We start from the raw sequence: 13,519 nt of genomic DNA, 5'->3' as shown, positions 1-13,519 counted from the left end.
AAGATGCCATAAACTTTAATCCAAACATCCAAATTCAATATACTAAATTCTTCCAAAAACATTTTTTGCTTATTCATATGCCTGATTTATTCCTGATCTCATTTCCAACAAATGTTTTTTTTGACAGGAAAAATGTTAATGGCTCTTAGTTCACCTACAGTCTTTAGAATAATCTGAATAATTCAGTAGTATAGACATTATTATTGTATATGTATGTGTATGTGGGGACTTCAAATGATAAGAAATGAAACTGAAGATACAGAAACAATCTTTTCAGAACATGCCACTGGCCATTAGTCCAGAAAAGGCATTTTTGCCATCTCAAAGAAACCTGTATCTTAGCTTAATGGGGGTGAGGTAATGTAATTTGCCTGTTATTGTCAGAAGAGCAGTAACTAGCTCACACAGTGTATCTTATAAATGCTTGAAACAAATTAAAATGAGCATCATTTACAGGTGGCTGGTCACCAAATTGGATTACTACTGATCTGTTGTTGCCTTCCTCCAATATAAAATACTGCAAGGACTAAAATAAGAGTGTGATGAAAAATGCTTAACAAACTGGCAAACAATGTATAGGGGTAAACCAGAATAATTCAGAAGTATTTAGGAAGGATGCAATGCAAATTGTGATGCGTTCATGCAAATGTTATTGACAGTGAATTTATTATGTTTTAACAGTTCATTTAATTGACTCTAGCTGGTGCATTACAAAACCCGTTGTTTATTTGACCTGAGCTTTCTGGGGTAGATACGTTTTTGTGAGTGAAAATTCCCTGTTTTAATTCCCTGAGAGGGGAGTCCTCATCAAGAATGACAATGACAGTCCTGAAAATTGAAATGATAATTTTTTAAATTAAAAATAGGGACAAAAGATGACATAGTTTTATTTAAATACATTTTATTACTCAGTCAAACTGGGTGAACCAGCTTGTGTCAGGAAAAGCCATGAATAGATAAAGACATGATCTCATCATTACTTCAAGGGTCATTGAACATAATGTGCCCAGCTATTTTTCAGCGGCTCATCTAAAGCACCTCACAGATTAACCCTTCCCAGGCAGTTCTGGTTATTCCAGCCATGACATCTTATTTCTGTTCTTGTAAACACTACTTGTTTCATTTCCACAGTTGTATTTGCAGTCAACCTTAATTTTATAGTCAGAGCCCTTGCTATATGTAAACATTGCTCAGCAGTGGAAGTAATCCTTTTTATATTGCACTATTAAATTACCTAATGGTTCCGGGAAGAACATATCAATTCGACTCCTGATGTAAATATCTATTAAGTCTTCTTAATTAAATTCCAAAATAAGGTTGTCACCTGGTAAATTGAAATTGTGTAATGTGAAAGCATTGCTTTTGTTTTTGTCCTCTTTCATAAGAATATTTTATTTTAATGCTGATCTGTGATGCAACAGTATCAGTTTAAGCAAATGATTCGTGATTTAATGCTCAGTTTACATTTCTAATTGTGTTCACCTTATGGTGCATATTGCTATTCTGAGCTACAGTAAGTGGAAGTTGAGGACCTTATGCAGAATTCCACAGCAGGCTGAGTATACAGTATGGGCGGAGTGGTGGCACTGTGGCTCTGCGCCTGTGGCTGGAAGGTTGCTGGTTCAAATCCCATGGCTGGCAGAGGAATCCTACTCCGTTGGGCCCCTGAGCAAGGCCCTTGACCTCAGCTGCCCCAGGGGTGCCATATAAATAACTGACCCTGTGCTCTGACCCCATGCTTCTCTTTCCCCGTCTGTGTGCCGTGTGTCTCATGGAGAGCAAGCTGGGGTATGCGAAAAGACAATTCCTAATGCAAGACATTGTGTATGGCTAATAAAGTGATCTTATCTTATCTTATTGGCAGCACAGGGTGAGCTTGAACTGGGGTTCAACATGCAGTGTAACAGATGACTTGGAGCAGCTTGTGACATGTTCTTGCTGTTAGTGATGGATGCATCAGTCCTCCACTCAGTGCTAACTCTGCTGTAGGATGCTGTGAGACTACAAAGAGTTGTGACAGCTAGGCCTGTCAGACTAACATTTGTGCTGGTCTTCTCTCCCTCTCTGAATCATTCAGCAGTTGTAGCGGCAAGATTAGCTGATTAACAGTTTGGATTTACCAAATTGGAAGGGTATAAAAATAGTAAAAGAATGATAGAATACTAACCAGACCCAGATTTATGTAGCTTTTAACAAAAGAAGAATGACGGAATTCAAGTTTCCCTTTCTCCTCTGCTGCTCTAACTTATAATTCTCTTTGACTTCACTTTCTGACATGCCATAATAATCAAAGCAAGACCATCTTGTCCTTACGTTCATTTTTCTTTTAGACTGTTTCAGCGCCCCTCCTACACGTTTGTGGCTGCCCCATGATTAACTCTTCACTCTTCATGAGGCTCCTAACTTCCACGACCTTTGGCCAGGTGGTTGTCTTTCAGCCAAGTGGGTTAAGCCAAACATCTTTATGCATGACTTTTTCAAATACACGTTCCTAACGTACAGTATATTCTGATTGGGTGACATCGTTCCTCACAAATTATATTAAGTGAATACTCGTGTATGAGCCTTGTAGCAACTGACAGGTGTGTTTATGTACATTTATTGTAGTATTTGATTTTGTAAAATGTAAAAACTTAGATACAGTATGAAAGACATTCCTAGAAACCTCTCTGTATAACTTCAGTTTGTCTTTGAGCTAAATGGTATTTTGTCTTGGATATTTTTTTTTCTGACGTCAAATATCAGTAATGGATAATAATGGATTCCTGATTTATTACCTCTTGTTGAAATGGCCTAATGAAAAAGAGATTTTGTATTATTTTTGTTGTATTTCATAAAATTGCACTGAATTATTTGCCAATTCAGAACACGTTTTGGGCTGAAATTTTCTATAAGCTGTCCCAGTGTAGTCCTCAAGGAGTAGGGAATCTTCCTAGGCACTGTAATTTCACTTTGAGGAGATAGCTGAAGCATGATTGATTACTGTACTTCAGGCTTATGGTGACGAAACTGATTTTTTAAAAGATTTTATTTTGCATCTATAGTGTTGTTTCTTCTATCATATTATAACCTTCTTAAAATGTGAAAATGGATAAATTAATAACGTACCAAAGTTTAAGGGTTATATTGCAACATTTAACTTCATACATCAACAGGAAATAGAAAGGGCCTTAGCATTTCAAATATGACACTGACATTTTTAGTTTTAATTTATTTCTTTGCAGTAAATGCCATTGAGCTGATCTATAGTATGGATCTGAGAAGGTGGATCAAGTGGCATAGTTCAGGTGATATGTTGGTTTTGAATTATAAAAAGGGAACCAAAGCTAATTAAATAATATATAATTTAAAATAATGGCTTAATGTTTTTTTTTTTCTTGAAGGTGGTCTTACACTGCTGTAACAAGCATATTTTTTCCTAATTGAAGTCCGTCTCTTACATTAAAATGAAATGGCTATGACGTTTCCCTTTTAGATTTAGGAAGCATGTCATTACAGAGAAACTAGGCCTGTAGCCTGTAATTATAATATCAAATTGGGACTGCAGAAATTTGCATACCACTTGTACTGAATGCTAAAAAATTGATCATTTTAAGAAGAGTGCCATTTCACGTCCTCAGCTACCACCTGTGCTAATTTGGGGTACGATTGACACAAGCCCATAAACACGCAGATATTTTATCTCAGACATCTCCTTTCTCCTGCATCCATTTTTTCAATTCTACACTTTAATCTTGTCCTTCAGACCTTGCTGACCTTTTTAATCTACTTTTTCTATGATTATGTCCCTTGAATAGAGAAAGGCAGGAAAACTGAATTTCTGTTTTCAGAAATCCAGTTTTCTTTAGAAGCTAGTTCATTTTAAAACATTACGATTATTAGCTGTGTGATTCTTTTAAGTTATTATCTTTTGAAAAAACGATATTTTTTTAAGCCTTTAAAAAGCTGTAATAGAAAACTAAAAGTGACTGATTTCCTAGAATAGAATTCAAGGACTTTTACTAATATTGTAATGTGTTTTTCCATCTTCTTTAAGGTCTTAAATTCTGTTTTGCACTTATTTTTGCATATTAATCAGGTGGTCAAAATGATGCATTCATTAAGTGGATCGTAATTTGAAAATATTGAAGTCCGTGTATTTTCAAAGTTTTTCTGTCAAAACAGAATTTCTCTATATTTGTCAGTGTGACAAGAAGCAATATTTTAATATGAGATTTGAATATAACTGTAGTAATGCTTATTAATTATGCTCCATGCAGTATACAGTAATAGTTCACAGCAACTACAGACAGTTTCAAAGCCCTACTAGAGCTTTTGTAAGTTATTCATTATCTTAAAACTGATTTATAGTAAGCTGCAATAAATTATATTAAAGAAGTAATTCCACGTCTAGCCATTTGCTTCAGTTGTTTCTAAACCCTGTAGTCTTGAATTGGAGACTGCTCTTCTGATAGTGATGCAGCCTCTTGCTGTCCAAGCTGCCACATTATAAATTATTTTTTTATAACAGAGATCATCTTAAATAACATTATCTGGCCACAAAAGAATTGTCTTTCAATGGACATTTAAAAACGTTTGTTTGATCAAGTGCTGCAGTTTTGATAACACTGTTTTGTTTTTACCAGACAAAATGACCAATAGTTGTTCCATTGCTTAACATGCAGTTTATTTTTTTATTATACTTTTACCACACAAAAAGAGCCCTTCTTCTGAATGTAACTAGAGGGATCCCTAGATCCTAGGAGATTTACTAGATTGCATTATGTGCTGCTTTGAATTTTTTATTTGTTTTCCCATCAGAATTAAGTAAATCGTTTAAGGTACCTGCTGTATTAACATTTGGGTCATTAACAATACATAAGTCTGTTTTTTGGGGGAGATTTAATTGAGCAGCTTGACAGTACAGTTTTACTTTTTTGAGTGTCTTTTTGACCTCAGACTGCATTGTTGAGAATATCTCTGCAACGAACATGAGAAGCAGGCGCATTGTTATATGGACACAAGCCCACGGAGGCGTTCACGCTGGGCAGATGCTGGTGCCTGAGGCCTTGCTGACACAATGGTTTTGGTGCTCCACATAACCCATTGCAGATCTATTGATGGTAATCTGTCATTTATTTTTACAGGGCACTGCTGGCTTTTGTGTTCAAATAGCTGCTTTTGTCTTCTTTTAGAGAAATCAATATGAATTAGTAAATGGCCTGAGTATTAATGTCCCTGTATATGAATGTTTGTAAATACAGAAAAATAAAGCTATTAAGCCATGTTAATGGTACTTATATAAACAACAGTTTACTGTATCTGAAGTAAAAGGAGGGGTTGGTAAAGAAGTAGAAAGGAATAACTGCCTAATGTCTTCATTTTCTATTTATACTACATGGTGTTCACAGGCCAGAAAATACAAGCTTGCCGTATTTCCAGAAATACGTGCCTTTAAGATTTTTTTAAGAAAGGAATTTGGTGAAATGTTGTAAAAGGATCACTCCAAGCATGGAGTCCATGAAAATGAAGATTGAAGTGACATCTTTAAACAGATGCCCTAGAGCTTTATTGTAGATCATTTTAGCTTTTTAGTCTCTTAAGTGGTATTCATGTCGATTGGGATTATTTTCTTTTAGGATAAACTGAATGACATAAGGGACGTTTTTGGCAGTAACATTTGCTCCATTTTATGTACTTTTGGCTCTGAGGAAATGTCAAGACTGACATCACTCATCTGGTGCTTCTGTTGCACTGTTGCATTTTTTCATTCCATCAAGGATAACCTTAGTCACAAAGGAATTAAAACAACCCAAGACAGTCCCGATGGTCTTGGTTCATTCTCTTTAATCATTAGTTGCTTCTTTGCTTAAAATAAGACATGAAATGGATTTAGGGCAAATGATGTAATTGGTAATTTTGTAATTTAGGAAATATTATTAGCAAGATATCGGTATCAGACACTAATATTAAATCCCCTTAGTGATTCCAAGAGACTAGGATGGTAAAAGAGCTCAGATTAATTCATTATTCCATGTCTCCCTGACCCCTGATGAGCTATTTCTGAAAACAAAGCAAAGTAGAAAATAAACGTTTGCAGAAGAACAGTCCGACTAATAAATGAGAAAGATAAACAATAACCATCTGTCAAGTCTGCTTCTATGTGGGATTTCAGATGTGGAATACAAAATTGACATGAGCTTTCGAAGATTTAAAGTATTAAACTGTCCCAGTATACAGTAATACTAAAATGGAAAATTTAAGGCAACATTCTCTTACAAGAAAGCTTTCCTGAATTTTATAACAATTTTCTATATTACAGAGGGCAAATATTTAGAAATATAGGGTTCACAACTGGCAACCCACTGAAGCTCAGTAGGTGTGAGTCTGGCCCCTACCTGGATTAGAGACATCCTAGGAAAGCTAAGGCTGCTGGTAAAAGAGGTGTTAGTGGGGCTAGTCAGGGGTACTCAAACTGCTGCCTGTTTGGGTCCTAATGCCCCAGTATCGTGACAGGGACACTGTCCTTCAGATGAGAAGTAAGAAGTAATAATTCCTCGAAAACAGTAGGGGTGTTATCCCGGCGTCCTGGCCAAATTTCCCATTGTCCTTTACCAGTCATGGCCTCCTATTGGTTTCTTCTCTCTGCTCTCCTCCCCACTGTTTGCTGATGTGTGGGGAGTGTTCTGGTGCACTATGGCTGCCGTCACATCATCCAGGTGGGTGATGCACATTGATGGTGATGGAGGGGAGTCCCCATTACCTGTAAAGCGCTTTGAGTGGAGTGTCCAGAAAATCGCTGCATAAGTGTGAGGAATTATAATTATTGTTTAGGTCTTTTCATTGCACATGCTCACATCAATTTACAGTACATTTCAATATTAAGAATAATATTGTTAAACGTTGTTCTGTTAAACACTATAATTTTGTCTAATTACCTACAATCTACCTTTTAACTGAATCATCTTCCACTTTTTCCAGTCATTGGCAGTTGCTACTCCGTTTTAAAGTTACCTGTACTCTTTGTGTACTCTTTCAATGTCACACATCACAGATGGGTGATTGCCTTCATTCATTCGGAGAGAGAAGATCCTTAACCAGATGTTGTTCTGCATAAATTATTGAGTTGTTAATACAAGGAAGACATTTTTTTCCCAATGCTGTTGAATTACAAGTATGAGAATAATAAAACACTTGCCACATGGTTTGTTTATGACTTTTTCACCTTCACTTTTATTTATAGTAACAAGATATCAGACATCAGCTCTGGAGGCTTTCTGCAGGCACAAATTAAGTGAAACTGCTTAACAAAATTAACAAGTGCCTGTTAGTATTGCAAATTTGTTCTATAAACCATTCACAGTTATGTGTTATTAGATGTACGTGGATTTAAGTTGGCAAATGATGAGGACATATACAGTAGTAATTATGACAAATGGGATTCTGTTTCTCAGGAAATAAGAATTTCCTGTAATATAAAGAAAATCAAAGCATATTCCACAGTCCCCGTTCAGAATTCCGTTATGAAAAAGACACATCTTTGATAAACATATTAATTATACTTACATTTCAAACAAAAGTACAGTAATTTATTCAAAAGCTAAAATCTATTGTAGGGTTTGCTAAACTTTTTAACTGGCAATGGGGAAACCTTTCATAAAGAATTATGTATGATTAAACAGGTATCGCTATGGAGAAAATATCAAAACAGAAAATATTAATTTGTAACATATTATGCTGTAGGCAATGTGTGACCTTAAAATACAGGCAGTACTAATTCCTCACAGCCGTTATGATGTTTGGAAATTGTAACAGTGGTTGGTTGGTGTGCTACAGTGCCAGTGAAATACTATTCAGGCTACACCTCCAGCCTGTTTCACAGAGGTGTCACAGTCTGCTGCACTAAAAATGACAAGTGTGTCTCTCCCTTTGTGACCTTTCAATGTAGTTCAGAACCATCAGCTGAGCTACTGTGGAATCTATATGGAAATTTCCGACCTGGCTTGAAGGGCAGACAGGTGAAGCAAGAAATTACGAAAGTCTGCTTGAGCTGTTTTTTTGCATAATATTGCAAAATAATCCTACAGTATATGTCATGGACCTTAGTTTTACAAGACCTGAGTCTTTAAAATATGCAGTAAGACATACAAACATTGTTGCGATTGTGTTTTAGACATTGCTTTGTTCTACTTATTTATAGAAGTCAATTGTCAGTTATTATTGGTATTGCTGGCATTGTTTAATATTGTATGTATTAGTGTACACATTTATTTGATTGTGTTTTTATACAACAACGGATGTTTTGTCTCAGTTCAAAATAGGAGACAATCTAGCCAGCTTATCACCTTTCCATGCTTGCTTTAATGTCTGGGTATCTCTGGCTAGGAAGATGAAGAAAGAAGGGCAGTGTAAATCATTTCAGTACAGTATGTTCACTGGTACAGTACAGGTGCTTTGGCAGTTTAAAAAAAAGTATTTCAATTAGGACTGTCAGCTTGTACAATATTCCACTTTATTTAAACCCTTTAACATAAACTGGTAAATGTGTTCCTTGTATACTGTAATTTTCTGCAAAGTACGCCTGTTCTGCAAAACGCCTGTTATCGCCTTGCCCTTAAAATAGCTTTTTTAAAGACATGGGCACTATATCAACCTGCAAGTGGCAATTATTATAGGTTGCTATATAGTCTTTTCTTGGACATATTATAATTGCAGTTAAAATTATGGTTCTTATAGTAAAAGGTTATTTTGTAAATATCAAAAAATTAATTAAATTATGCTCAAGCTTTATTTAATGTAAACCCTCCTAGAGTAATGCATGCTTCTTTTCCCAGAAATTCAGAAATGTAATAATTAAATCTTAATCTGTTTATTGATGTATTTACATGTAGACTGTACTCAACTGGAATCCTTTTCATTTTGCAGTGGGATAAATTTCACATCAAGGTTTAATACATGCAACATATTTGTATTTAAAAAAATAATAATGTATCCAAATGATTTAAAATTGCTTAAAGATTAAGTGAATGGATTTGGAAAATATCTCCAATAAAAGGTACATTAGGAAAATAATACAAAGTAATGTTAATTCATCAACTGTAAAAAGTTGTTCAATCAAAATGAATGCATTGTATTTAAAGGATATTGGTAAGAGGTAATTCCACAGTTATTCAGTTTTAGTAACTGTCAACAGTCAATAATTTCAAAATTATGTCATTTTTGATTCCCTTTCTAGTGTGGATGTTTGTTACTGTGCAAGTTTTGATTTTAAAAATTTTAAAAAAATTCACAAAAATGATTCATACCTTTTGTTCATTTAACCTTTTTGTTGCAATATCCATTATTAGTTTCTTCATTAGTTAATGCATTGATCCCAGACAACTAAAATACAAGGAGATGGATTTTATGTGCTTTTTATAATTGTATTACAATATTAGGACTTCAGGGTGAGTTTTACAAATCTGTAGTATGGTGATAGACCTGAAATACCTAAACAATCTGTTCTGTTTTAATCTTTGTCTCAGAAGCAAAACAATAACATGCAATACATGTACAGTACTGTAATATAATTTGCAGTAATATAATTTGCGGTATATATTTATTCCAACTCGCCATATCACCATATCATGTCTGATCTATTCTTGCAATTATTTTGCACAAATTTCACTAGGTATTCCTTAAAAATGCCATTGTGTAAAAACCCATATAATATTCTGAATTCATATTAGTAAAAATAAATGTAAAGGATTCACTAATTCTTGGAAAGCTATTTTAATGTTGTTCCAGAGTTTGTTTTATTGCCACCTTAAGATGTTTGCTGCACATAATATAATGTGCAGACAAAGCGATAACATTTGGAAACAGATTATGCTCATCTTTTGCAGTTGCTTAACATAATTTTCAACAGCTTTGAAGTGCCTGTTAAACCATGTTGAGCTGTTATCATGGGCACCTCATTGTCCTCATCCAGACAATGCAGTGATTTATAAACAGGCCAAAAAATGCTGTATTGTGAAAATCCTAGAATTCATATCTAGGGATGTTATTTTAAAATTGTACAGTGGATTGGTACTTATTTAGAATTCTACATTTGATACTTTTTGTTGCCACATTTAAAAATGAATATGTTCAAAGGAATGTCTTACCCACACGGGTTAAATGATTCAAGTATTTAGAATCCTCATAGATATTTACAAAAACAATACGAGGGACTCCCTGATGATAAGCAGTGAAACACAAACCTGAGAAAAGGGATTTGGAAGTTTGGAAAAAAAAACAACACAATGTTAAAGCTGATGCCCTGGCTTACTTCAAGAAACAGCAGGATCAGATCTTTAGACCAATCAATTGCTTGCAAGCAAATAAGCAAGTGGGATAAATGGCGTCTCATTTACTGTATAATCTTTCTTATTATTTTATGGGTGTCAAGCCCATCCTAACTTTTGACCTTCTGAGGCTAGTCCTCACTTTTTCATGGAAGGTTTCCACACATATCTCTGTTTTCTCTGCTCCCAGTGAAGACCTGATATCCTCGATCATAATATTTCCAGAGTTCCTTGCTGTCCTCTTCAGACATTCTAAATGTAGGGGAGGTGTGGCAGCAAGTAAGGCATTTTGTGCTCACTATCAGCTAACCCTTCCAGATTGCTGTGTTATTATCATGACAAACTGTACGTGCCAGTTTGAAACCAATGAATGTTAGGAATGCTTTGCTATAGTAATTTGATGGAAAGAGGAATGCTTTAAATTAGAGTGAGAGAGACTAGCAGAATCAGATGGTTATAACACCAGTAAAGGTGAGCTTTGGTCATTTAGCTGTAGAATACCTATTATTCTGAGTTTTCTGTTAACATTATATAATGAAAACAACCTATTAAATAACTATCAGAAGATCCACGCTGTTTTTGTTGCACCTAACATCATTGCAGATTGGTATGAGCTAGATACGTTTGCCATGGAAACAATGAGACTACATAATAATCAATGATGGGTTAACAAATGCTTGGAGACAAAAATGGTCTCTATAGTAACTAGCACATCATTGTGGAACGTGGAAGAACAAAAAGCCTTTTCTGAGGTTTTATGAGGACCTGACTCTGAGTCCTTCCAATAAGGGAGGAGTCTAATATCCGTCTAATCTAACATGCAAATAAAATATGCTTCAGATATATTCATCAGTTTTTAATCAATAAGGTTGAAATGCAGTCTGTCTTTTGGGATAGTTCATTGTTAAAACTTAATACAGAAAAAGAAAACCTGCATGTGGTTAGGCAAAGAGTCATTCTGATTTTGTATGAATTTAGCAATCAATAAGTTAGCAACAACAAATTTCTTGAATTACTAAACATAAAAAGTGCAGTATATTTTCTATGGTCTTCTGAAACTCTTCAATACTTATAAATGGGTTTGCACCCAGAGGTCATCAATACCTAAAAATATAATCTGGCAATGATTTTATTTTAATTTTGGAGAAGGAGAAAATTGAGTGATGTACATGGCATAGCTAGGGTTAGTTTTCAGATGTCACTTCATCTAAGATAGATGTTTCTTGAATAATTCTGTATGCACGCTCCAGTCTTCCATTTGTAAAGTACTAATATGTCACTAAAGTTGAATTTTTCTATTCTGGGCACATTTGGTTTCAGTAAACCCCAAGAATGCCCTGAGGACAGATGATGTAGCTTGTTATTTTGGTTGTAAGTGTTAGTCTGAATTCCATTCAGCTTCAGTGGGCATTATTTTTTGGAAAAAATACATTTTGTTTTCTCGAGCAATATGTATAGATATACATCTGAAAAGTTTGAATTGAAATTCAACATCTTCTCCATATAGAGAAATAAGAAAATAACAAATGGAAATAATTGTTGCCCGTGTGCTGAGACAGGAAATCTTTTATCCCTACAGCACAATATCTTCTGCCCAGTTGAGTGAAAATCAGGTTGTTATTTGTCAGAACGAAATTATCCTGTGAGATAGTGCAGTGAATGATAAGCTCCTAATATTTTTATATTCATTCTGTTTGCTATGCAGCATAAATTGTCCTTGCCCCGCACATAGCATAGTTCAAAAAGGAAATGGATTCAGGTAGAAGGAATTGTCAATTCAGCATGCTGGCATATTAAAGATAGTGTACATTGGTGCCTAAAAGTTAATTGAAATTTAGCAAAAGACCTGTCAGAAACAATTGCATCCCTGACAGCTATAGACTAGAAGTGTGAAAATGTTTCTGCTAAATGGAAAAGTCATAATGACTATTTCTGCTATGCCTGATTAATGGTATAATTGCTGCAACCCTAGCAAACTGAACGACAAAATACTCTGTTTTATGTCTCACCATACTTGTACATTTATCTTACAGTTTAGCTTCCAATATGCATTTCAAGTACAATTTACTTTAAAAGTGTCCTTACAGTGTTCTAGTGTGTTAACAATTCAGCTAAATCCATCCACATTCATATCACATTCACACGCTTTGTGTGCATTTAAATTAGTCATAAACTGGAGAGTGGACTGAAAGCAAATTTCTTATTAAAAATATAAGTATCATTTATTTACTTAGTGAAATGTGCAAAAGCTATGGAGACTTATGTTCCATTTTCAAGGGTGTCATGAAGGAGATCAGGCAAATTATTTCATTACCATGAGAATGTGAATAACATCAGCTCAAATTATTTTGAAAGCCCCAGCAAAACTGAAGTGGAGAGACACTATCTTCTGTTCCCTGGAGTGCTGTAGTCCAGTGATGCTGAAAGCAAAGCAAGAGATATAAAGGTTTCCTAGTGCTTTTAATCCTGAAAATCCTGTTACCCATTGAAGTATTATCGGTTTGATTAAAGTAGAAAAAGACCTTGCTTGTCTATGGAAAGATACTGTTCACTGAGGAGCTTCTAATACAATTTTAAGGGAGAAATGTGGCATCTGTGGTCAATTACACCAAATCTCTAGCAGTGTCTGAGTGACTGTTTTGTGATTCAGTCTTAAGTGACCAATCTGTTCTAAAGTCACCTTTCAGATCTCAGATTGGAATTGTGAATTGCATATTTTGTTGACTTTTGAAGAATTTTGACATTTAGATTGTAAAATGCTTACTATTTTCTAGCATTTTGGTACAAAAGGACTGTTGGCTTCACACTTAATTTGTTCATTTTAGTGGAGGGAACTATTAGTTGTAAAGCTTTGCAGATGTTACTATCATTCTTAAAACATTGAAAAGCAAATGTTAGGTTTCCTATTACTAATATATAAACAATCCAGAAAGGAGCTGAATAAGCCTTAATTGTAATTTTTTAAATTAATTTTATTATTTCAATATGTGCACTTTGACTCAGTGCAACCAGACTCAAGAGAGGGGGAATAGTGCCATTCTCAAGTGCCCAAAATCATTTATGGCTTTTTATTTGTCTAAAATGAAACTGCTGGGAATCTTGTTTTATAGCTACATTATTGTCTTCAAGTTTCATGAATTGCAGACTCTACAAAACAATGTGTAATATTTTTGGCTTCAAAGTCTGTTCATGGAAATAGGCATAGAGTTGCCTTG

General features: G+C 34.8%; 1 protein-coding gene across 2 annotated transcripts in view; it reads left to right on the top strand.

Annotated features, from left to right (window-relative positions):
- pde4ba (phosphodiesterase 4B, cAMP-specific a) overlaps positions 1-13,519 on the top strand; it is a 147,680-nt gene that overhangs the window by 49,100 nt on the left and 85,061 nt on the right. The gene's annotated exons all lie outside the window — the stretch shown is intronic.

The sequence above is a fragment of the Lepisosteus platostomus genome, chromosome 11 (genome assembly GCF_059453375.1).
Source record: "Lepisosteus platostomus isolate fLepPlt1 chromosome 11, fLepPlt1.hap1, whole genome shotgun sequence".
NCBI classification, from domain to species: Eukaryota; Metazoa; Chordata; class Actinopteri; order Semionotiformes; family Lepisosteidae; genus Lepisosteus; species Lepisosteus platostomus.
Note: the sequence above shows the minus strand (reverse complement) of the source record. Positions and strands in the feature narration are given on the sequence as shown.